This window comes from Acomys russatus, chromosome 28 (assembly GCF_903995435.1).
Source record: "Acomys russatus chromosome 28, mAcoRus1.1, whole genome shotgun sequence".
In the NCBI taxonomy this organism is placed as follows: domain Eukaryota; kingdom Metazoa; phylum Chordata; class Mammalia; order Rodentia; family Muridae; genus Acomys; species Acomys russatus.
In genome coordinates, this window is record NC_067164.1 from 38,318,605 (window position 1) to 38,345,264 (window position 26,660).

The 26,660-nt window shown below is 42.8% G+C and overlaps 1 protein-coding gene across 4 annotated transcripts in view; it reads left to right on the forward strand.

The window, feature by feature from the left end:
• Nucleotides 1–26,660, forward strand: part of Arhgap24 (Rho GTPase activating protein 24) — a 310,110-nt gene that overhangs the window by 156,865 nt on the left and 126,585 nt on the right. Inside the window, exon 1 of one of the 4 annotated variants that reach the window (XM_051170761.1) lies at nucleotides 26,070–26,301. The exons of 2 other annotated variants lie outside the window; for them this stretch is intronic. The gene's annotated coding sequence lies outside the window, so the exon portion shown is untranslated. Of the gene's footprint in view, nucleotides 1–26,069; nucleotides 26,302–26,324; nucleotides 26,344–26,660 lie in introns of those variants that run through there. One more of the 4 variants, XM_051170763.1, reaches the window with a different exon arrangement.

Consider the following 26,660-nt stretch of genomic DNA (forward strand, 5'->3'; position numbering starts at 1 on the left):
TCTATTAATGGCACCTGAAAAACTCTGTGATCAAATTGTGTTTTTAAACAAGCATTTAAAGCTTTAAAATGGTGGCCTACAGTCTACACATCCTCATTTTATTTCAAGTGATATGTGTGAGGCAATGCGATTAGGGCTGTTTATTCTTGCAAAAAGCAGAGTGCAGCGGCAAATTATTGAGGCTTTTGTCTAGATGAAAATAGCATGGTTTATTTGGAAGTGTGAGGAAGTCACTGCGTGTGTTATCTGGTATCTCTTGCCATTTTCTTCAGAAGGTGGCATTCTTCACTTTCCGGCGAGAAGACATGCCCAGGAGCAGAATCCAACCATCTAATCATGACAGTGACAGAGCGAGGCATAGGGCTAGTCATCCTGCAGCATAAAGGAGCAAACTGTTTTCTGTTCTGCATTTCTCTTGTGTAACGAGTCCTGTGAGGTGGCAGGGTAAATTTTTGTTATGATACAGTTCAGATCTATATGGGGATCGCTGAAGTGGACAGAAATAACAAAGCAGCGGAACGGAAATGAATGGTGCATGCCACTGAGGATTATGTGGTGACGTATTCAGCACTCTTTTATAGCGGTGTACATAGCCAGTGATGTGATGAATAAAGTCCACAGGAAAAATGTCTCAGCTAAAATACAACTTTAACATATTATACTTTTAAAGTATGATGCCATCTTCAAGAGGCTAACTCAGAAAATATAGAAAAATTTAATTGTGTGATATTTCTTTTTTCTTTATATCATAATCATCGTTGTGGGTGATGTGTGGTGGTAGAAAATGACTGTGTGTGTGTGTGTATATGTGTGTATGTGTGTATGTGTGTATGTGTGTGTGTGTGTGTGTATGTGTGCCAGAAGACAACATCATGGAGTTTGTTCCCTCCCTCTGCCTTGATGGGGCCCCAGGGATTGAACACAGGTCCCTACGCTTGAGGATCAGTCGCCTTTACCCAGTGAGCCACCTCATTGGCCTTAACTGTGTGATATTTTAAACAAACCACACTGAGCTTGCACTTCTGTTGTCCTCTGCAAATGTGATGTTCTACAAGTGACAAAGCCCACCTGCGGGGACGTCACGGGTCATAGCATCTGGAGGAGCACAATGTTGGGTGGAAATAGCGCTGAGTCATTCAAAGATGTTTTCCAGGCTGGTGGTGACAGCTGGTTGCAAGTCAGCCCCACTTACACAGATCGCTGTTGCTTCTGGCCAAGATTCCTTTCTATTGTGCATTATAACACTATACTCATTGATGTTTTTAAAAAGATTTATTTTTATTTGTGTTTGTGTGTATGTGAGTGTATATGTGTGTATGCGTGTGTGTATGTGTGTGTGCATGTGTGTGTGTGTGTGTGTTCTCATATGCGTGCAGGTGCCAACAGAAGCCAGAACAGGCCGCCAGGTCCCCCTCATGCTGGAGTTGGAGGTGGTTCTGAGCTGCCCTGAAGTGGATGCAGGGAGCCAAACCTAAGTGCTCTAACCGCTGGGCCATCCATCCATCCCTCTTCTTTAATATATTTGAAGTTGGCGTTGGCCTCAGACTTGGCGTGTATATCGATATATAAATCCATACAAAGCTCACGTAATGGGGTCAGTGTTGCTTCAGGAGCAAGAAAATGCAACAGTGAGAAAGTCTCCTTGTCTATACTCCTTACTCAAAGGAGGCTGTTGATTACAGATGGCAAAGAATGTACAGCGAAATCCAGATGCCTGTATGCACAGTACGCAGGCCTCGGTTCTGTTGTTCTGTTTTTTTGTCAAAGAACAGTAATGCTCCAGGTTCTATGCAGCTGTGTAAGCCAATGAGACCTCACGGGTGACACTCCATGGGTAAAGTGTCAGTGTTCATGATGATCACCTCCCTTTCTGTGGCTCTGGGTTCCTGCAAGGTGTGCATGAGGCTCCTGTTTGACTCAGGTATTTGAGTTTTTCACCAGCACTCACAACCTTCCGTTAATTTTCATTACGTCACGTAGACTGCAAGCAAAAATAAGTATAGCGACGCTTTCCCCATGTATGCTGACATGAAACAGTCAGTGCGTCTTGCCTGCCAGGAGAAACTGTGTAGTTCTTCTGTTTCTAAAAGATCGTGTTTTAAAAACTCAAATTTTATATTAAAATTCACATTAAACCTCCCGTGTATCTGTGTATGTGTGTGTCTGTGTGTCCATGTGCCATGTGTGTGTTTATATCCGTGTAATCTGTGTGTATGAGTGTGTATGTGTTTTTGTGTATATGTGTGTGCTTGTATCTGTGTGTATATGTGTTTTTGTGTATATGTATCTGTGTGTGTGTGTGTATGTTTATGTGTATGTGTTTTTGTGTGTATATATCTGTGTGTGTGCGTGTGTGTGTGCGTGTGTGTATGTGTGTGTGTGTGTGTGTGCCTGTGTGTGTGTGTGTGTACAGACAAAAAACAGAAACAGAGATTGCATCACAAGAAAGCATTGAGCTCACTATCACTATGTAGTCTTCCGGTCTCTAACTCATAATCTTTCCTCTTGTGCCTTCTGAGTGCGGAGAATAGAGGCCAATGCCACCACGTGTGGCTCAAGTTACTTCTTCATGTCTCCTTTTCACCAGGATAGTCATCAATCTCCATCACAGCCCAACCCCCTACACCACTCCAAACTCAAATGGCAAGACCTCCAATTCAAATTACTTGGGATTTCTCAGACCTATCCAGCCTTGAGACATTAGGTGAGCGAGACAAATCACAGTGCTTTCAACTCCTGACTGTATCATGGTCTTTGCTTCTTTTCTAGCCATCAAAGACCAGACCTGGGCCAAGACCTCAGAAGGGACCACCTCCTCCATGCTCTGCAACAGCAGGAGCTGGGTGGGACACAGGCCCCTTTTCTCTGGGTCAGGCCTACGATGCTCTATTAGAAAGGACGCAGACTGAAGATCACAGGACATGAGAATTGACGAGCTCTGCTTGTTTGAGTTTTAGTCAATACTCTCTGTATTTTGAAACATGTGTTGACCTAAGTTTAGTGCCAGCTTCTCCCTAGAGTATTTCTCTGCCTTGTCATCTTAGAAGCCAGTTGCTGAATAAGAGTGACCATGTACCCATGTCCAAATTGGGATGGTCTTTCCTGGTTTCTGACAGACAGGATCTAAAACAAGACTATTTATTTATAGGTCACCTTTTCTCTTAGAGTATCTTTTAATCACTATCAGACTTTATTGTTTTTTATTTTTATAAGTGCAAGCTCATCTCTATTTCTAGAAGAAGAGAGATCGCTTCAGTTGAGCACAGTGGGAGGAAAGCAACTGTCTTCTATAAACACAGAAAATAATAACAACATTCAAGCTAAAAATTACAATAGCCCTTTTTCCCTTAAAGTCACTCCACTCAGTATATTTATATTTAACATTAAATCTTTGTCTTTTCACATAAACTCATCTTGGACAGTTTTCAGATCAACATAAAAACATTAACTGCTTAATGTTGACTTGATGACATCGATTCACCGTCAGAGAATTGCTGCTGCCAATCCCCGGGAAGAGAGGTTCGTCTCTGGGTGTGATAATACATTCACCGTGAAGTGTGCACCTTACGAGGCAGTCTTGAAACAAATATGTAAAATGTACTCTTAATTTATATATGCTTATATATATGTATATACATGTATACACATACGAGAGAAAGAAGGAACAAATTAAAAGCTAAAGCTATATTATTCTTGTGAAAATGTAATAATTTGAGTTTGTGTATAAGTTGGAATATAGTGGCTATTTTTCACATGTGTGCATATTTGTGTGTGTGTGTGTGTGTGTGGGTGTGCATATACAAGTGGAAACTTCCACATGGACAACCTCCAGAGTCATTCACTCGCTATCTACTATTTTTAAAGACAAGGTCTTTTCCTTGGTCTGGAGCTCCCAGGTAAGCCAGGCTGGCCAGCCAGCAAGCCCCAAGGGTCCTCCTCTGATCCCCACTTCAGTGGTGCGTGGATTGCAGGCGCCTTGCCTGACTTTTGTATGCTGGATCTGGGGGAGGAACTCCGGCCCTTACGCCTGCAAGGCAGGAACTTTATCATTTCAGCTATTTTCCAGCCTTCAGGCCTAATTTTAAAACTGTGTTTATGGGCTTTCAAAGGCAATATTTACTGGTTCATGGTCTACTTACTAATTTTATGGATCCCAGTTTGTCAGGACTTCTTTAGTTGCAAGAAATGTAACTGTAGCTAACGTTGGTAAAAAAAAAAAAAAAAAGTGGCATTTATTAGACTGTGAAAGGGAGAAATCCATGGGCCCTCAGCCTGCAGGCATGCAGTTTCACTCCAAGTCCAATCAGAAGAGAGAAACTAACTTGGACAGGGAAAGATTAATATGAATACTCACTAACAAGGGACTCGAGCGTCAAGGGGAGCAGGTCAAGAGAAAGCAAAAGGACAGTGGCGGCATAGCAGACGGAGCAGCCACTTTGCTGCGGTGAACTGAGCAGCCAAGCGGGAACCCGCTGTCTAGGCTGATGTCCAGGCTTCACTGGAGGTGTGTGTCGCCTTACCACACAGCCCAGAAGTCACTGGGGCTGTGCCCATGGAACTTTCTGGAAAGCCTTCCTCTGGGTCTCTCTGAAATGTGCCTTCTAGAATGCTGGGAATGGTCACGGGGTGGTGTTTCACTGAAGGTACAGACGACCTAAGGCTTGCAGGGTGGCAGCCGGAAAGGCTGTCTAGTACCTACACAGTCTGGCTATTGCCCACTGCAAAGATTTAATGAAGAAGCTGAGAGAAATGCAGGAGTGAAGCCCTGAGGAAGCCGTGTGTGTGCGTCTGTGTGTGTGTGTGTGTGTGTGTGTGTGTGTGTGTGTGTGTGTGTGTGTGTGTATTTCTGTGTGCAACATGTATACATGTCTCTGCGCAGCGTGAATGAGCATGTCTGTGTGTATGTGTGTAGTTTGTGTACGTGCATTTCTGTGTGCAGTGCATGTGCACATCTGTGTGCAGTGTGTGTGTTCACATGTCTATGTGCACAGTATGTATACATGTCTGGCGGCTTTGTATGTATGTAGTGTATGGGCGTGTCTGGGTGCAGTATGTGTGTGTGTGTTTCTGTGTGCTCTGTGTGTGTGTGTGTGTAGTGTGTTTGTATGTGCTTCTGTGTTCTGTGTGCTTGTCTGTTTGCAGTGTTATGAGAGAGACTAATAGAGAATGTGCCAGAACTCCAGGAGCCAGCAAGATGCAACAGCATAAAGGGCCAAATAAAGAGACGCCATGCTCCTCTGCAGCATCTCTCTTAAGGACTCCAGTGACAGTGCTTAGCATAATGTCAGCAGCCAGAGGAAAAATTTTTAAAGGGACCGCGCCTCTTTTCACATGGAGTACAGAAATATTGATTTTGAGAAAAGGTGGGCAGATCAAGGTTTCAATTTGCTTCCCCTTTTTTCTCACTCTATTTGCTCTGCACAGGCTTGATCCTGAGCTGGCCAGCTCTGCATTTTGTTAGAATAAATTCAGCCAGAGAAGGAAATTGTGCTATTTGCTACTACAAGAAAAATTCAAGGATTAAGTTTTGGTGGCTTTCATTTGCCTGGGCCATGTCACATGTCCAGGATGGCAATTCTTCTACTTCTTTTGATATTATGCATCCAAATCCTTAGCCTTACCAGAGTGTTATAACCATAGGAAGTGGAATTGTTGCTCAGTACGCCAAGGTCATATGGAATGAACACAGCTACAGAGTCTAAAATACCCAAAATTCCGTCTTACATTTGTTTGAACTTAATTCTTAAAGTAAGTTTTATAAAGTTTCAGGTCTTAAAGTTAAAGGTTATCTCATTTAATCAAATTGAGAGAATTTACTACTTAGAAAAAAAAAAAAAGACATCTACTATCCATGTTTGTTTTGCTACCCCAGGGTGTCTGCTCAAATAGAACTAGAAAGCTGTACATTGTGATTTTTCTCAAAGACAAAAGCCCTACTTACTCTCTTCATATCAGTTTTCTCACTCCTGTGACAGTTCACCTGGATCCCAACAGAAGAAACTGCAGATACATGGGCGGCGGGGGTGGAAAGCAGGGGGTGGGGGTGGGAAGTTTGGGGGTGGGGGGCAGGGGTTGGAGATGAGGGTTGGGGGGTAAGGAGCAGATGCCTCAGATGAAGATAAAAACCCCACTATGATGACAGAAGAGTGTGGCATGGAGTCTATAGCACAATGACTCCACTTAGGAAGGACTACTGTGACGGAGCAGAGAGCCATGTGTGCCCGAAGCCAGGGCAGCGTGGCCATAGGAGCAGACTGGTTGTGACAGCGTGGCCGGGTGAGGGGACTGTTTGGGACAGCGTGGCTGTATGCGGGGAGTGTTTGGGACAGCGTGGCCATATGAGGGGGCTGTTTAGGACAGCGTGGCCGTATGAGGGGACTGTTTGGGACAGCGTGGCCGTATGAGGGGACTGTTTGGGACAGCGTGGCCATATAAGGGGACTGTTTGGGACAGTGTGGCCATATGAGGGGACTGTTTGGGACAATGTGGCCATATAAGGGGACTGTTTGGGACAGCGTGGCCGTACAAGGGGACTGTTTGGGACAGCGTGGCCATATGAGGGGACTGTTTGGGACAGCGTGGCCGTATAAGGGGACTGTTTGGGACAGCGTGGCCGTATAAGGGGACTGTTTGGGACAGCGTGGCCGTATAAGGGGACTGTTTGGGACAGTGTGGCCATATGAGGGGACTGTTTGGGACAGCGTGGCCATATGAGGGGACTGTTTGGGACAGCGTGGCCGTATAAGGGGACTGTTTGGGACAGCGTGGCCGTATGAGGGGACTGTTCAGGACAACAGTGATGGAGGTGTTCTGAGTCCTGGCCACCATGATGGTTATGCATATCAGTATGTTGCATGTCACTAAACAGGAACATACTTATCCTTCTGCCTAAGCCAAACCAAATGGCACCCCAGCCGAGTTAGTACATGTAAAAACTGCCAAATCAAAACATAATGCTGAATTGCTGATTTTCCAGCTTAAAATCCATTTTCTCTAGTTGTCAAAGATGTCCTCTTCATGGGAAGGTAGGTAAAGAGAGGAAATCTCTGCATTGCCTTTGCAAACCCAGCCAAAATGAAACTACTTCAAGGTGAAGTTGACAAAACTCTTAGGTTTACAGAAACATTAAAAAAAAAAAAAAAAAAAAAAAAACAAGTTGGGGATGATTCCCAATGAAGAATTACTTGAAAGTCAACTTCCTAAACAGTGGAAAAGGCTGTTGTGTAATAGAGAGTGAGCTTCATCTGCATAACCTCTTCCCTAATGGGAGCAGAGACTAATTGGTTTCTGTCTAGGATGGATCCCTCCAAAGCTCTTCCCAGTTGTTGAGGTGAGGAGGGGCGGGGTCAGATTAGCACATCAGTAAGAGGAGCAGGGACAGATTAGCACATCGGTAGGAGGAGCAAGGGCAGATTAGCACATTGACACTTAAACCTCGAGAATGCTTTCAATAACTCTACTGAATTCACTTAGCTTTTGTTTATCTTTTTTTCAATCTTTGTATTTGCATCTATTTCCTTCTCCCATGGTTTTGGATTTTAATTTTCCTAAAAGCCTTTAAAATGTCCAGATTTGCCTGTTTCTAAAAATATAGTCACAAAATTTTTCTGAGAAACTTCATTTAATTAATTTTTAAATTAATTTTTAAAAACATATTTTATCCTTGTAGAACTTTGTATTTTTCGAAACATTTACTATTATGTATTATTTTATTCTAGTGTAAGCTTTCTATTTAAATCATTGAGGATGCTTCTTTGCATACCTTAAGAACAAAAATTTGAAATTTCCAGAAAGCAGACAAGACACAAAAATCACACAAGATTCCTCCTCTTCAGGTTTTAATTCAAAGTTCCAAAGAACTCTGGGAAGGCGGGGCACTGCGCCACCTTTGCTATTGGTCAATCAACAGATCCTCTCAACCTACTGTCTCTTATCTCCGGTTAAAATAGGCTGCTAACTCAGTTACAGATATGTGCCGACCTAAGGAGAACAAAGGTGTGAGACAGAAGGGTTTTTTGAGCTGCGGGTTTACAGCCAGCACGCAGCTGATTAAGGACTGCGTGGCGAGCCAGAGCCATCCGGAGAGTCTCGTAATTGCGCATCGTTTTAGTACTTCCGCCTTTGGAACTGCTGCCCTGGCCCCACCCCTTTACACCCCCCGCAGCTCAGAGACTAGGACCAAGAATCTTATTCTTCCCACCCGCACTGGGACCCTTTCTCCTTGCCTTCTCTTTGAAAGTCAGAAAGGCAAAGGTGACATTCAGGTGCTGCAAGAGTCCCTGAGGTAGAGGTGGAATTGGCTCTTCAGAGCATTGTCAGGATTCTTGTCCCACTGCTCTGATGCGTTTACCGACATCTGTCCTGGGGTCGTGTTTACTACACAAGTCTGCCATTAACAGTCAGCCAGGACATCAATTAACTGAGCCCACAGAGGAGCAGACCTCTGATGAAATGGCACCATCTGGAATGGGAAGATGTAAAATGTTCCTCTCAGCTGTGTTGAGCGGGGATTGTATTACGACTCGTCTTGATCAGGAATGATTCGCCTGCTGTTGTGGTGGTTTTGTGAGCGGCAAAGGCTTTGTGGTCTGAAATGCTTTGCTCAAGTGTGTCACGGCATTGCCATGGACGGTTCCCGAACTTCAGATTGCTCCACTTGCCCTTCTCTTACTGCCCCACTAGTGTTCGTTACGCTTTCATGGTCTGCACAGACTTATTTTGAGTTTCAGGAAGCGGTTGCCCTAACCAAGGCATGTGGAGGCACAGTTAATAGGACACTTTAGAAATGCAAGGCAGGCAGAGCTTGTGAGTTCGAGGCCAACCTGGCCTCAAAGCAAGTCCAGGACAGCCAAGGCTGCACAGAGAAACCCTGTCTCAAAAAACAAACAAACAAACAAAGAATTAGAAATGCGGGGGGGGGGGGGGGGCGTACCTGTGCAGAAAATCACAGAATCCTGGATAAGATGGGAAGTAGTCCTTTACTCTGAGAAGGCCACTGGGATAAGAGTGTGGTTCCTAAATTAAGGACCTCTTCTTCCTCTTCCACTTCCTCTTCCACTTCCTCTTCCACTTCCTCTTCTCCACTTCCTCTTCCACTTCCTTCTGGTAGGGAGAATCTTTTCTAAAATGTTGTGGGAGGGTCATGGATGTGGATGTAAGTTCATATTCATACACCAGGGTGAGTATACTGGGGTCAGAGGGCAATTTGGGGGGTCGTTTCTCCCCGTCCACCTTGTTTGAGGCTATGTGTTGTTTCTGCTGCTCAACTTCCTGCAAGCTGGCTGGCCCAGGAGCCTGTTGGCAAGTCTCCTGTCTCTGCCTTCCATCTCTGTTAGAGTGTTGGAGTTAGATATTCCTCACCACACCACACCCCCCCGCCCCTCCACCCAAGCCCCACCCCCGCCAGAGTTTGGGTAATCGAACCCAGGCTGGCAGGCTTCTACCGCAAGGGCTTTTCCCACTGAGCGTTCTCTCAGTCCCCAGGGACCTCTTCTGTGGACACACTAGTCTCTGGCTGCATTCCTCTCTCTTCCGCAGGCCTATCACGTTGGAATGTTCCCTGCCCAGAATGCTTTGAGTTCCTCAGTAGCTTCTTATTCAGAAGCGGATTCAGTCTAAAGGTCTGCTTCAAGTGGAGGGTTTTCACTCTTGACCTGAAGGAACAATAGATTAATTCAGGTGCTAGCCCCTGTCTGCTGATCCACTGAGGGTGGAAATGCAGAGGCCTTGTGACAGATCTCCCAAGAAGCCCCACCTGCAGTACTCTATCACATGGGAAAATGCTTCCTTTCAGGGAAGCCAAGGTTCACTGCAAGTCAGTTTGCATAGCACAGGGCTTTGCTAAAAATAGTTTCCCAGCAACAATGTTTAAGCATCATGAATTACACAGGCTAAGATTATACTGTGAATGTAAGGACTTTGAAGGCAGGTCTAATAATAGGGGTATACACCATTCTTGCAGGTATACCAGTTGTCCTATAAAACAGTTAATTTTTTTTAGTTAGAGGCTTTACTGGAAAATTAACTTTGTTATAAAACTCCTTATGATCAGATAAAACTAGGAAAAATTAGAATTTAATAAGTAAACCTTTTAACCAGATTTCTTATTGAACCATTTTTGTTTTTATTAATTCATTTAGATAGTCTCAAGTCTTAAATTTCCATCTGAAAAATGAGAATGCTAACATAATTCAGGAATTAATTAAGTGAAAGTTCATGACTCCTCCAAAATATGCAGCTCGGGGTACATATGGTTTTCCAGGGTCATCATCAATCTTCATAAGGCTTGACACCGTTCAGGTGAGAGAAAAGAAAACACAGAGGATGCATTTTTTTTTAACTTAATACAAGACATGCCTTGTGTTGTTCTCAGAGATTTATAAGAGTTTTCCAACCAAATCAGAGGAACCCAAAGTCAAAGATGTATTGAGCGAGGGATGCGGAGCCTTCTTCAAGTCAGGGAGCTGTTGGTATGTGCAAAACCATGTGCTTGTAACAGCAATGTGCACTCCACTACTGACCCAGTGCTGGTCAGCTCTATTGCTTTTCTAATTATCTTACGTCAAACCCTTCGGTTCACGTCGCTGGGATGCTGAGTAAACAGAACTGCAGTATTTTATTGCCACCATTATTTAATGGTAGCTAAGCCTCACATTCTGCCATTAGAACTGGAATTGTGTTAAAATCCTTAGTAAATTCTCAGGTCTCTTGCTGACATGCTCTGGCCATAGCATCCTAATGGAGGACACTCCACTGCCCCCGTGCCTGAATCGAGGCTTTGCGTCCAGTCACGGAGCTCGGTACCCCGGAAGGAAGTACAAACAGCCATTTTCAGACTTTGTAAGACGGCTTTAGAACTCGTATCTTTCAGCTGCTTTGAGCACCCACAGCACCCGGCTACCTCAGGCTGCTGGGTTGTTGCAATTTTTTCCATAATTTACTTCTTTTCTCTAGATGCTCTGGGCTCAGTGCTGCCACCCCTGAGGTGAGTCATGCCACTGTTCTCTTCCTGGTGATACAGTCTCCTAGTGGCACAAGTGCCAATGTTCCAGGCACCTGCCAGAGCTTCTACGATTCCTCGTCCTAGGAATGTATGTTCTCTCCCAGAGTTCAACAACACTGCTCTCTGTCCCCACACCACCTCTCTTATCTCTGTCCTCTTCCCAAGCTCCGCCTCCCATAAGCCTTTGTAAACACAATGTTGACCTGTCTCTCTTTGGGGTGGGAGAGTTTTTCCTTATCAAGGACCCTAATTAGTGTTTTATTTACTTGTTCTGACAGTTTTACAACATTGTTTGTTGCTTCTTGTAATGAAAGAGAGCAGATGTTCCTAGCCTTCATTTTCTATTTTTCTCCCACTTCCAAATATATACTTTATGCTTCATTGTTATCCTTTTAAAAAAAACAAACAAACAACATTGCACAGCACACATCAACATAAGGCCAACTAGAGGGGAGAGGTTAAGCCCTGGGTGTATAAGTGGGGACTTTCGGGACTCACAGCTACTGACTTCTCACCCGAAGCCACACTGTCTTGTAAACTGTCTTCCTCTGAAGAGCTCTAAGCCCTGACCACCTCACCTTTTCAGCCCTCTTTCGCTTCACCTTAAATCTGGTTCTCTCCAGATCTCTTTCAGGGTTGTACTGGCAGAAGCATTTTGCTGGCATTTCTGCAGGCTAGAAGGCGTGCTACCATCGACTGTTTAGTCGCCTTCCAGGGCTTGGGGAGGGGGTGAGCACTGGACTCCCAAGCATTATAAAGAACTGCCACCACATCTGGCTTCTGTCTCTGTTGATAGCGTTGAATTCCTAAAGGCCATCAGAGAGGAGGGAAACCGTGGAGAGGGTGTGAGCTCTGAGTTCAGGGTTAAATAGCTCTGTTCTGACTTATTGGTTCTACTCTCCGTCCTGGTCTGAGGTTCTGAGAGATAGTTCCCAATCCTGTTCTAAATGCCCATGTGGCAGTAATTATGCGTTTTAATGAGGAAAGACAAAAAGCCTCAAAAGAAGAGCAACCAAGGAAACCAGCAAAGCAAAGTTCTGTATTCAGAGAAGAAGGGAGATGGGATAATTAGAAGCAGAAAACAAGCTTTGCTATATATCAACTAGAGACTGTGCCTTCTGGAGTCACACTGAGAGCATAACCTGGACCAAGACACGGCCACCTCCTCCTGGAGTCACATGGAGAGGGTGACCTGGACCAGGACACGACCACCTCCTCCTGGAGTCACACGGAGAGGGTGACCTGGACCAGGACACGGCCACCTCCACCTTTCTTCAGCTTAGGCAAGTCATAACCCTGGGTAAAATGTGTCACTCAAACTCTGTTTAAGATTTTGGTCATGAGAGGTTGATGTCAGCCTCAAGGTCCGTAGGCAAAGGAGAGCATGCGGGTATGAAACAAATGGTGCCAAAGACAGTTTCTCTAGTCATCACTGCAAGTATGCCCTCCATTGCTGCTGATCAGCATACACATCGGCACCATGGGCCAACAGTGATTGCATGTAAGGAATTCCATGCCAGATGTACAGGGGAGTTTAAGGTAAAAATGAGCAGACCATCCCATCTTAATAGTTAGCTGTAACGAAGGTGTTGCATGGAGCTTAAGAAAAGAAACAACCATCAGGAGATAGAGAGGCGTGAATAGCAGTTATTCGTGTAGTAAATCAAATAAGAGTTCTAAGCAAGCTGGATATTGTGGTACAGTCCAGCAAACCAAGCCCTTGAGAGGCTAAGACTAGCGTGGCATACATAGTGAGTCTCTGCCTCAATAAAATAAAATAAAAAGGAAAAGAAAAGAAAAAGAGAATTTTAAGACAAGGAATTATCTTACTCCATTATTCAAGGCATAGTCACTTTCAAAACATACCAATACAACTAGATAAATTTACACATTTGAAAGATATTTGATAACTCATTAATACCCACTCACCTGATTTTCTTTTTTTTTAATTTCCTCTGGGGTCTTTACTGTGCTCCAACCTCCTTGTAACGTATTGGAGGCCCTGTGAGTGGACAAATGGGGACTTCTGGTCAGGGTAAAAGAAGGAGAGCTCCTAGGTCAGAGGAGGGATGCACACAGGAAGGCACTGGGCATCATGAGAGTCCTGACAGGCCCATCACAGAGAGCCTGCAAGGAGCCTAATGGACAGACTTCGCCTTCTGTCGTTTCCCTATGCTCATCCCAGCACAGCACTATAAACAGACGCCCTGTGAGGTTGGAAACACAATCTTTAGAGACCAACCTTCCACCGTCATCTGTCTTGCAGGCAATCTAGCGAGAACATTTAAAAACTGGAGAAACAATTTCCTCCTCTGTAACACTGTACCATAAGAAACTATAAAATCAGTCTATCTTTGAGAAATGTAGGGAAGACAAACACGAACTCAAAACATTCTGGAAATGTGAGGTATTTTCACAAATAGGTCACAGGCTATTATTAAAATGTTAACACAGGGAAGGCGGCTGAAAACCAAACACCCCAAACACCCCCAGCATTTGCTGGGTAATTCTACTCTCTGTGACTAACCCTGAGAGTGGACGACACTGACAACTGCACAAACCCATTTTGCAATATTCCTTCTGTAATTCCAAGGACTACAGTTAATAGGGAAAATTATCCTATAAATAGTCAGAAATTTGGACTAAGGCTACTGGTTGCACATACACTATGGATATTTTATGATTTTTATGTGTTGCTTGAGAAATTTATTTACTACAAAAATAAAAGCCCTATAAAATGGATATAATTATTGCATATCAAAAAGGTTTGATCTTGAGATGTTAAATTATAAATGTTAATGAGTACTTTACTATTAGATTGACATTGTGGATATTTGCTAGCGCTCCTGTTCCTTAACAGGTATCCCTGCTCTCCCTGACCTTAGGGGTGTGTGTGTGTGTGTGTGTCTATGTGTATGTGTGTATATGTGCATTTGTGTATGTGTGTATGTGCGTGTGTGTGTCTGTATATGTGTATATGTGTGTATGTATGTGTTTATGTGTATGTGTGTATATTTGCATTTGTGTATGTGTGTATGTGCGTGTGTGTGTCTGTGTGTGTCTGTATATGTGTATATGTGTGTGTATGTGTGTTTCTGTGTATGTGTGTGTCTGTATATGTGTGTGTCTGTGTGTATATGTGTGTGTGTATGTGTTTGTGTATGTGTGCATGTGTGTGCTGTGTGTATATGTGCATGTGTGTGTGTGTGTCTGTGTCTGTGTGTAAAAGCTGGTGATCTCATAGCTATTTTCTACCTTTATAGTAAATCTGTCTCCTCATTAAATTTGATAAGGCCTTCAACAAAGTTAGAACTCCAAAAATAATTTCCTTCTTTTTTTCATAATATGATATTTAGATAATAATGCTAGTTAATGAATCTTATAATTTCTAAGGTACATTTCAAATATCAGTCCATAGGGGGTTTAATGCCTTAGAGAAATAACTTAAAATTAGCATCAGTTTTTGCCATTAACTAATTTTCAGAGAAATAGCTAACACATACTATCTTAAACATCTAGATAAATCTAATATTACATTTGAAACTCTAAACTGGTATTTCCCCCTTAAAACCATCTTGTCTGTCTTTAACCCCAGTGCTTTTCACAGTCTTGGAGATTAGCCCAGCTTTCCCCCTTAGGCCCTGAGAGCTTCTTGCCTTCAGCAGACAGACACAGAATGAGTGCTTGCTTCCGGGTCTGTGCTGCCCTCACACAGTCTCTCACTTTCATGATCCCACATCTCCCAGATGCAGGCAATGAAATACCCTATTCAAGCATGGGTTCTGAAAACAGCCAATGGAAACTAAGCCGGGCAGTAAGCAGTAAGTCACCTCCCACAGAGAGACACCAACACCGTCCAGGGTGACCTGCCTCTCTCACAGTCCAGGCTCCTCTGAGACTGTGGGGCTGAGCTGCTGTGTGCCCCAATGCTGCCCAGGCCCCAGTCTGAGCCTTCTTATTTAGCTTTCTGGAAGGAATTGCTTTGTTCCATGGTGTAGGGACTGCCCTGCCTGGGCCATATGAGGAACATGGCTATAACAGACAGGAAAGCTTGACAGAATAACCAGAGCCTGGGTGCACCTCAGGTGCCTGACTTCACTGAGGAGGAGGGTGCATCCAAGGTCTCATCCACTGCCTTGCTTTGCTTAGTTGGAGCAGTAACAATGAGAGAAGGAACTGGCTATCTGAGGAGGAATCTTCGGGAAAAACATATTATTCAGTATAATCCAAATCAAACAGAAAAACTCCTTATTTCTTAGGCCTGACCTAGACATTCACTCTCCGTGTGGCGTTGGCAAGGAATCTCTTACCTGAGAAGTCAGTGTCTCTATTATAAAGGCGCTATGGTAGTTTCCATATTTTTGAAATATGGTAAATTTTTCAAAGCAAAACTAAAATCGCTACGTTGTGCTGCTTGTGCCTGTAAAAACTCTTTTTATTGTGACAGGTAAGTGTAGAGGAGCAACCTGCTGCTTGGTTTGTCTCTCCCTGCTGGGATCTCAGGAGAAACTGAAGAATAAGAATTGTATACATTAGCACAGGCTAATCCCAGCACTCAGGAGACAGAGGCAGGTGAATTGCTGTGAGTTCAAGACCAGCCTGATCTACAAGGCAAGTCCAATACAGCCAAGGCTACACAGAGAAACCCTGTCTTGGAAAAAAAACAAATAAACAAACAAACAAAAAAAAAACCAAAAAGAATTGTGTATATTCATATTATATGGCCTACTGTTTTAATATGTAGAAAAATTCTCAGATGACGACCACTGTTGATCTAGTTAACACATTTATTGGCTCGAATATAAAGTCTTTTATGTTCTCCACCAATCACGAGAATTTTAAGTGTGGCGTGCAGTGGCATCATGGAGCTTCTGCCTTCTGCCTAACAGAGCTCCACCCTTTCAGCAACACCATCCCATTCTCTCTTCCTCAAGTGCTGACAGCCGATTTTGTTCTCTACTTCAATCGCTATGACATTTTAGATTCCATTGTAAGTAACAGCACACAGTATGTCTTCTTGTGCCTGCCCCACTTAACCCAACAAAAAAATCTTTCAAAAATCATCCATAGAGAGACAGATGGCAAAAAGTCCATTAAAGATTGAACAATATTGTAATTTTTTATTTTTTTACATATACATTTATATTATTCCACATATATACAATAAACTACCTATGGCAAGAATGACCATGACACAATCAGGAATGTATAAATGTTACATTCTTAGTGTTTTGGCTATTTGTATTTGACAGCCTTGAAGAAAACATCTTTTCTATCTTGGTGCATCTAAAATTCTGAATGTAAATCAATCTCCATCACATCTCATCATTATCAACTTAAAGCACCTGTATTTTATGGAGATATATTAATCTATGAAGCGTGTGGATATGTGCTCATGTGTACGTGTGTGTGTGTGTGTGTGTGTGTGTGTGTGTGTGTGTGTGTGTGTATGTGTGTGTGTGGTGTTTTCCTCACTCATTTGTCAGGGGACACTTAGAATGATTCTCTATTTTAGCTATTGTGAATTGTGCCAGAGTACACATGGGAGTGTAGACATCTCTTTGAAGTACTAATTTGGTTGCCATTGGATATAGTCCCAGAAGTAGGATTGCTGGGTGATAGCATAGGTCTATTTTTAGTTCTTTGAGGAAACCCCATCCAGTTTCCTGACATGGCTGTACCCATTTACACCCTAATCAACAGTTCACGAGGGTATCCTTTCGCCATACCTTTGCCAATACTTGTTATAATTTGTCTTTCTAACAAAAGCTGTTTCGGGAGGCCTGAGGTGCTGACTCATGTATAATTTTGATCTGTTTTTGTTTTGAGGGGGTTTGTTTCCTCTGATAATGTTGAACACTGCTCAACATAGCTGTTGGCTGTTATATGCCTTCTGAGAACTGAGAACTGTCTCCTCATATCCCTGGTCAACTTTTACTACTTCTCAGTGAACTGGTTTATATATTTGGATATTAAGCCATAATTGTTTGCTTTTTACAAGTTCGTTCTCCCATTTTGTAGTTGTCACCTGTTGATTGTTGGTTTTTTCTGTTTAGTCCCACTTTTCTGCTTTTACTTTACTGTCTAAAATTTGGGGATTTTCCAGGACAAGGTCAAGTTGACTTCTACATGATCTATTGTACTCTGTTCCCAATTTCTGGTCTTACTTTTGGTTTCCTTCTCTTTTAGGTATTTGAGGTGGGGGGAGTATAATTTAACCCCTCTGCATATGTGTCTCCAGTGTTCTGTGTCCAGAATTGTCCTTAAACAGGAGATAGCACATGATTACAATTAGGAAAGGACATTGTAAGGCATGTGGATATTTATTGAATTATTAATTTGACAAATACCAGATAAAAGTAGCAACCTAATTAGTTTTTCAGGATGAAACTATACACATGAAAAGGTTTTTTAAAGCAAGTATTAGCAGTACGCTGAGATGATTCTGCCAACGTAAAGACTTCTAGAAGTTATTTATTATAATTTTCTCTTTTACCCCAGGTCCTGAGGTCAGCTAAGGATATGCCTGGGTTGGCTTTTGGGCTGATTTAGTGGTGTTCTTAGGTAGGGGGCTCAGACTGTGGCCTCCCGTCCTCCTGGCTTTTGGAGTCCTAGTGTCTATCCTTCTTTAGTTTGATGTAATAAAATGTTACTGATATTGCAACAGAATAATGCCGATCTTCCTGAAGAGGTTTTTCTTTAAATTTAAGTTTGTTGTTTTTCAGATAAGCATCACTGTACCCCAGGCTACCTCAGTACTCACTATGTATCTCCTACAACCACGAACTCACTCTGTAGCCCAGGCTATACTAGACCTTGTCTCAAAAAACAACCTTACTAGTGGCTCCTCGTTAAGGTCAGAGCTGTTGTTTTCAGCTACCTCTGACTGCATCACTTCCGTGTTTCTAATTTTCTCTTCCACAGGTCTCTGCTGCATTTTAACTCTTCTACAACAATCAGAATTGTTTGTCCCCTTTTCCTTTTCCTTCCTTCCTTTCTTTCTTTCTTTCTTTCTTTCTTTCTTTCTTTCTTTCTTTCTTTCTTTCCAGTGCTGGGTGCTGACCCCAAGGCTCATAGGCCAGTAGAATGCTGAATGACTGAGCTGTCACACCACCACCCCTCACCCCTTCCTGATGGGAAGTGTCATGTGGAGAGAGGTGACTACCAGATGTGGTCTGACCGTGGTTATTTTGTCAACTTGGAAAGTGCAGCTGTAAAGGCTCTGTTAGACATGCTTGTAAACTTAGCACTCACTCATCTTTCTATTGTTGACTTTACACATAAATATAGGTATGAGCTGCTGGTAACACATCATAGCATATGCCTACAGTGGCCTGGCGGTAAATCCCAGGTTTTGTAAAGCCAATACAAGGCACAACTTAGAAACTTGGGTGCAGACTCTCACGTGATGCCAACTTCTTAGGTCTCAGCATACGTGTCATTTCCACATCTGCTAAGTGCCTGTCCAACAATTGACAACATGACAGTGGACACAGGAGGGACAGACCCTAGTTGCTCGGTTGAGAAATAGGGGAGTCTGACTAATTTTTATTCCCATGCCTTTTCTGTCTTTGCTGTTGGTTCTCAGTGGTGGATTTTCCTTATTTTCACAGTTGCCTTTACCATAATTGAATTGATAGAGAAACAGCAGTGGATAAGAACATTTATACCACTGTAAATGTTTACCTTATTGATATAATAATGCTCTTCTGCATATGCAGACTTTGTATCATTAAAACAGGCCAGAATTTATTATTTTCCTCACTCTATATTTTAGTATGGACACACAGAGCTGAAATGTGGTCTTGCTGAATATTATTTCTTGCTAGAGTTGATGTTCAATTTAAGAATTCAACTTACATAGGACTCAAATTTGTGTTCATTGTTGCTTTACGTTTTCTAGTTTAAATAATGTGACTGACAATCATGTGACAATCATGTGACAATCATGTGCACATACTGCCCAAGCATCAAATAACAGTTTTTAATACCTGTTACGTAGTAGCGGTATCCTAGCTAGCAGGAAAGCACAGGCCTCCATGCTTGTGCCCAGGGCTCAGCTGCAAGCACCAAGCCTAGCCCTCTATTAAAACCCTGGAATTAAATATGAAGAAGCTTAACCATGTCTTTATAGTAGACGGACGACTTGTGAGTATAGCGTGGAAACCTTCCTGCTATGAACTATTAATACAGGTGTTTTATTTGTCATGTGCTTTGAAACCTTTGAAGGAAACAAACATGAGACCTAACAAATTAATGGCAATGACTTCTCTGAAGGTGGTAATTAGAATTTAAGTAGAGGACACACTTTAGACCTTAGCAGCTGGTGCAAGTAAAACCACCATTTAGGAAAACATTAGCACCAAATTCTATTTATATGTTTTATTTGGGTAAGTATCTGTGCTTGTTCTATGATTCAAAAGAAATACAGTTATAAAATGTGTACAAATTTAGAACAATTGAACACAGAAAACTGGCTTATAGGCTAGGGCATACATGAAATTTATCACAATCAGTTGTAAATTTCTGTCTTTGGCATTCAGTTGCTACTCTGAAAACAAATGCTCGCGGATTACTCATTTTAATAAGTACACAGCAATATCTGAATTATAGAATAGTAATGAAATCAGTGCATACCTTTGCTTAGTTCCATGGCCCTAAGAAAGGTGTAACGTGCGCATCGGTATCTTCTGTCTTTTATTAATAGCATTGATTGCATCATTATATTAAAATGTACAGCATTCTATCTTTGAGCTTCAGGCTCTGTGATAACAGGGTAGGGTCCACACTCAGTTGCATTTGCACCAACACTGTTCACAGAGCAAATCCCTCTGTTTTGAAATAGTGTGTTTGTCACTAGTAATTCCTGTAAGCAGGTTAGAAATATGTGTTTTAATTTTAAAAAGAAACCCATTGCTATGTATCAGAAAGTAAAAACGTTCCATTCGTGTGGGTTTGGCTTGGTTATTTGTCCAATCTTTCAGACATTGTTTCAAAGCATTAACAACTCAGTAGCAAGTCAATAGCTTTGGGTTTAGTCTAAATATTCTGAGTGGTGTCAAGATTTTTAAATTTAATCCCTGTCCCACCCAAGAAACATAGATGTGGCAGATGCACACATGCTGGTTCATTAACAAGCTGCTGTTTGCTGACGGCATGGAATCCTAAGTCCTCTGGCAGCTGCTTAATGGTGACATCAGAAAGATCTGGAAAGCACAAACAAAAGAACAAATAAGTGGAAAGTAGCGTGAGCCGCGTCACCTCTCCCCGCAGGCCTGCCCTTCGGTCATGTTTACACTGATAACTCTCTATTCCTGCTCTACCGATGGACAGTTACCTCGAGGCTCTGGCTCTGTTTTGCAGTCGTCCCCTTTCCATTCTCTTTATCTTGGAGTTTGCAGACACACCCGTACAGACGAACTCCCATTTTCCTGTATTATTTTGTATGTGCTAAAAAATTACTGAACCCCAAGTTGCTCTGTATCTTTTTTTTTTTACAATTCTGCAGTGTTCAGAATTTTGTTAATAATACTCATGAATAATTTGATCCAGGTGTTACAATTCATGGTATTTATGTGTCTCAAGACTGAACTTTTCCACTTACAGAGAGGATAAACGTGACAAAGTGACTTTGTCAAAACATGCAATTAAAAAAAACTGATTCCCACATCATCACCTACAGTGGCTGTTCTTTTTCTTTCCTCTCCCCCACCCCCTGTGTGTGTGTGTGTGTGTGTGTGTGTGTGTTACTATGGTGAAGTCATTTCAGAATATTTACAAGAGCAAATGATCAAATGAAAAAATAAAATTTCTGCAGTCTTATTACTTAGAGACGGATGCTATGAACATTGTACAAACATTTCATTGCCCCTATACTGTTAAATATTAATCACAAAATTCCAAACGTAATGTGCTTACTATTTTAATATACTATTTAGCAATGCATTACTAAAACAAACCACTAACATAATAGTAAACACTAATGTGTTCTTGTAGCTCCAGTCCTGGCTCCGGGCATCTGGATGCGTATTGAGAACTAGTGTCGTGAGCCCTTTATTTCAGACTTGTCCTCAAGTTCCTCTTGCGGAAGAGCAGGAGATTGTGTCGCCATGCATGCCAGCTTCCTGATAGAGCCCTGCACATAGCGCATTGTTGGGAAAGCAGCTGCTCTGTAATCACCCAGTGAGGGCCTCCTGGTTCCTGAGAGAATGACCTGTTGTGGCACATTCTGTGTGTGTATGGTGGAAGCAATGGGGAGGATTATACTATAAGGCTTTGCTTTTATAGAGATTTCAAATATGTCCCATGGTCATGATTGTGCAATAAAATGACTGGGCATTCCCAGGGGTTAGTGTCTTTTTTTGACAATCATGATTTTCCCACTTGTTCATATCCTTAAGTATTTCTTTTTCTAACCTTTATGATATGTAATCCTAAATCCTCTGGCAGCTGGTTCCTGGTGACATCAAAAAGATCTGTAAAGCACAAACAAAAGTACAAATAAATGGAAAATAGCATCTAGGAAAGCTGCATAGTGACTTTGGTCCTTTGCTTCTCAGACAGAAACAGATACTGAGATATACATACATATTATCCACCTAGGAGAAAGCTACCACTAAGGAAAAACAGGAATGATGTTCAGAAATATAAAAATAATTTAAAACTTTAAACCAGAAACACTTGACTGGCCCTGCCTTATGGGCAGCCATAGAGGCACATCTCACTGTCAGTCACAGGACCACAAGGATGAGGAGCAGACACCCCACAGAATACTGAGCTGTAGTGCTCAGTAGGTTGAGTGTGTCAAATGATTTTCAGTTTATGAGACACTCAAATTACAATGTATATTGAGCCATCATCCAGGTTTATCCAAGTGGGCAGCGATGAAAGACTTCAGGCTGAACCCCCAGGAAGCTGGAACACTGCCACACAGAGAAACTGAGGCAAGGGTCACATCAGAACAGAGCAACAGAGAGCTATACATCTCTCGCGCCACCTGGCTTCCTGCTGCTTTCTTCCTCGTGACTTCAGGTTTTCATTGACGTTTCTTTTCAAACTGTGATTCTAAAATCAGCGTCTCTGATTCAAGAGAGAAAAATAAAGATTCCAAGACGAAGACAGAGAGGACCTGATTGTGGGGTTGTTTTGTTTTCACTGCTAGTTTTGGTTGGTTGGTTGGTTGAGGTATTTTTTTTTTGTTTTGTTTTGTATTGTTTTTGGTTTTGTTTTGTTTTTCTATGATGATTCCTTAGGCAGTTACTAATCTATAAACCAGAGCATCAAACGGGGCAGTGTAATTGTTTAAACAAAGTCTCTTACACTCCATGCTTATTTTTAATCTTCTGCATTAAGAAGCAATTAAAGCACTTGTCAGTGTTTTATTTAGATTTTATTTAGATTATCATTGGAGTTGCTATGTTAAAAAAATTTTTGTCTGCAACTGCTTTCCCTCCTTTATTTGGAAGACAATGGTTTTAGAGATGGGAAAGTGGGGTTTTCCCTTTCGATGTTGGTTGTACTTCACAGCACCGTAACTTGTAAAACCCAGCTCTTCAGTGAGAGCCACTATCTTTAGAGTAAGATCTAAAGCAAATCTTTTAAGTTCAGTAGCAAAGCCAGAGAGCCCCGAGAGGGGAGAGGTCTTACCTGCTGTTACTAACTGGATATAGCGGATGCCGTTGGTAGTTTTGTCCTTGTTTTGTTTGCGTGGCTGTTTGGTTGCTTTTGTGTTTTGAGACGGGTCCTTCTATAGCAGGGGTGCCTTCTAACTCAGAATGAAGCCAAGAAAGCCCTTGCATACCTGATCGCCTTTCCTCTGTCGTCCGCGGCTAGCGTTACAGACAGGCACTTGGCACCTGGCATTGTGTTCCTCCATAATTCGGAACTTAACTTGAAAGAAACTTAAATTAAAGTCTTCATGCCCGTTCTTTTCCTCTACAATTGGATTTCCTTGCCACCCATCTTCACTGTTATATTATTTTGGCCTTAGCCGGTAGCCAAGGGGAGTAAGGATGGCTCCTGTCTCTGGTTGCCATATCTGAAACAACTTCATGACTGCATTTACAAGATGTTTGAATGTAAAGTCTTCTAGTTAAACTGGGGTAGGCTGAGAAGGCTGGTTTCAGGAAAGCCGTTGGGCTACATAATATACAGATGGGCTGTTAAATCAGAGACAGTGTGTCCCCAGGCAAACACAGAGAAGATTGCCACGTGTGTGAAACAGGGGAGGCAGAAACAGCCTGGGAAGTGGGTAGGAACAGGGCTACTTGGCAGGAGGTACAACAGAGGCATGTTTTTAGCTGAGGCTGGCACTGAGGCAGCAGCACGGACATCCCACAGAGGGCTGCACTTCAGACCCCTGCTACCGCCTCTCAGGGAACTTCATGAGACAAACATGGCATTTCGTTAACATCCTCAGACCCAAGATAACTGAAAAGTTGTTTCTTCTACTCAACTCAACACTACATTTGGCAAAGATAGATAGATAGATAGATAGATAGATAGATAGATAGATAGAGCTGATAGAAGATAGGTAGGCCACTTACGTGTACGTCAAGAAGAGATCTCCTTGTTTCATTTTAGTATGTCAAGAAGAGATCTCCTTGTTTCATTTTAAAGCATTCTTCAAAGTCTCATAATTTAAGGATGTTTAAGCAAAAACCACACATTTCCTGTCTTCTGAAGGGAGAGTAGCCTTGTACTATAGAGAAAATGTCTGAATGTTTCTTTAATTTGAAGATACACAGGACCCCACTAAAACATCAACAAGAATGTTGATACATACTATCTAAAGTCACTCGTGGATTGGGGAGTAAAGAGATGCTCGTCCTTGAAAGAAGGCATTGCTCTTGCAGAGGGCCTGGGCTTGTCTGCACAGCACTCTTGTTGGCAACTTCAAGCCGCCTGTAACTGCAGCTGCAAGAGACCCCACACCCTGGTGACCGCCATGAGAAAGAACCACACCCAGTGCGCATATTCAGCAGCAATAAATGTGGCGCCCTCTTGTGGCTTCCTTGGGAAACACACTCAGTGCACACATGCCTGCACACAGACATGCACAATACACATAAATGATTACAAATAAAGTAAATCTGTTTTAAAAACAAACAAAGATTCTTCTTCTGCATCCTGCATCTAGTTTACTGCTGAAAAGCACCAACATGTATTTTCCTTAGAATCTTTCCATTCCCTGCAAGTCCGACTTGCCTTGTGAATACAGGAAAGAATTTTTCTCGTTATGTTGCATTTTTGCCTTCTCACTGTGTAACAAACCAAGCTTTATTTTCTGTCTGAGAAAGTTGTATTAGATGATTTGCCCAGGCTATGGGAACTCTGGGTCAGGAAGGACTTGGCTGTAATTTAAACACTGCTAATCACTAGTTAGCAGTGTGCGGGCTAATTATTCTCATCTCTGAGAGGATAATAGCTGCTGCCTCACAGGGTTATTATGATAATTAATGGCAGTTACATTCCTACCTTTAGCCTCCCAGCCCTGTGCATTCCATAGGACACAGATGGGCCACGCCATTAGCCCATTTCTTGCTCTTCACCCGTCTCCTCTCTCTGTGTCTCCCACACCCTAACTTCTAAATAATGCATAGGTAATTGTAGGAACATTAGATCAATGCTGAGATGCATACACTACTGCACTAACACAGCAGAGAATTTGGCATTCCTTCTCCAAGCTCTCCTCTGCATTAACCGTCTTCTCCAGCCCCAACCCGAGTCCTCCATGACACCAGGTTACTGTGATGCACATGGCCACTCAAGCAGAGTTTCAACTGGCCTGATTCATTCTCTCTCAGTCTAGGTGGAGCTCACAATTAACTCACTCTGGTCATATGGTGACTACCATCAAGACCTGCCCAAAAGAGGACAGCGGGTCAATAACATCTCTAACTCTATTTATAGCCCCCCTTGAAGCAATCGCTTCCCACAGAGACCAAAGAGTCTTAGAAAACTGACATCAATTCCCAGGCCACACCACTCAGCGGGGCACAACTGAAGGAGGTAGGGGCAGTTGTTAGGTGCCCTTTCCCCGGGATTCCACAGTGGACGAGGTGTTGTGACCCACACTTTGTTCCACTTCACCCCCGGCAGCCCAGGAAGTAGAGAGAGCAGATGCTGGCCACAAGTATCAGTGCTTATTCATCAAGAGACTGATGCCTAGGAGGATGAACGCACAGCAGGTGAACAACAGCAGGATTTGGAGGGTGGGTTGGGCCAGCCTGCCCTTCGTGCAATCACTGCACAGCTCGGTAACTAATTATTTGCCTGTGGGGAGAACCATGTAACTAAGAAGAATGTTTCGCAAAACATTTAAAAGCCGAAAATTATCCCTACCTCACTTTAAAGAACATTAAAATAGGAGAACTAAAAATCTGAAACCATCAATTGGGAATCATCTATGATATTTGGATCAGTCAGCAGCTTATGTGTATGTACCACGGAAGAAATGCCTTCTTCAAGCCTGCTGGTATTAAAAGATGTGTGTGTCAAGACCAATCCTGAAAAGGAATGGTAGGAATTTTTACGAGAAATCTTAAGTTGATTCTGTCAGCTTTATAAAAAACCTGCATCACTACTATTCCTTTAGCATGGGAAGATTATTGTATAATCCCAGTGTGTGTCCCAGATAAAGACTTAATATGAGTTAAAATGGACCAAAAAATATTTTTCCCTTAAAAGGGTTACTTGAGTCTGGTAAATGTTTTCATTGTATTGGAAACTCTGAAAAATAATACAAAAACTTTTGTAGCTTAAAAAAAAAAGAAAAAGGAGGTGTCTAGTTAATTAGTGTAGGTATACTGATGCCTGCCAGGGGTGTGTGAATATGTGAGGGGAGTCATTGTTCGAAGCATGACCCTGGGTTGGCTGATTGGTTTAATGCCATTTCAGACTCTCAGGTTCTCTGTTCTCTGACCTCCTATTGTCCCAGCTTGATTTATGCGACTTAGACTCTCTCCAAAGGCAAGGAATCTGGAGTTTAGGGTCTTTGCTGCACAGCCCCTCCTCTTTCATATGTCCCCGCCTCTTCTGCTTGTCTTTCACCTTGTAGTAACCTTGCAGAACTCAGCATTTTTTACCTGAGCTCAATAGCCAGGGAGTCCACTGGAGCTGAGAGAGAGAGAGACGTGGTTTCCATTCCTGGGTGATGGAGTCATGGGAGAAACTGCAGTGAGCAAACACAGTGGGACCTGAGCCGGCTCGAGTGTGCGCTAAGCCGCTCAGGGCAGAGCAGCTGCTGTGTCTCCCAGCCTGCATCTGTCACTGACCACTGAAGTTTGTGTTTGTGCAAGGTGAGAGCGGGGCTTTTCCTTAATTCGGAGACAAACTGCCAGGTACTGCTGCAGATTACGCTTCGTAATTTGGGGGTGTGTATATCACCACAAATCCAGGTTGTGGACCGTGTGTGGCTTTTTTTTTTTTTTTTTTTTCTCGTGCCCTTGTTCGCTGTCAGAGGCCATTCAGCTCTCCACAGTATGAGTCCGAATCATGGCAACAGATTGGATGTGGAGCCGCTTTTCCTCGCTGCACTGTGATCATTTAGTGCTGTCTCTGTGAAGCCTTTCATCAGTCGCTGCTGCCAAATGTCATAGCTGCCCTTAAACAGGTCCAGTGCTAACTGGAAGGCCTGTGACAGCGGGGGAGATACGGG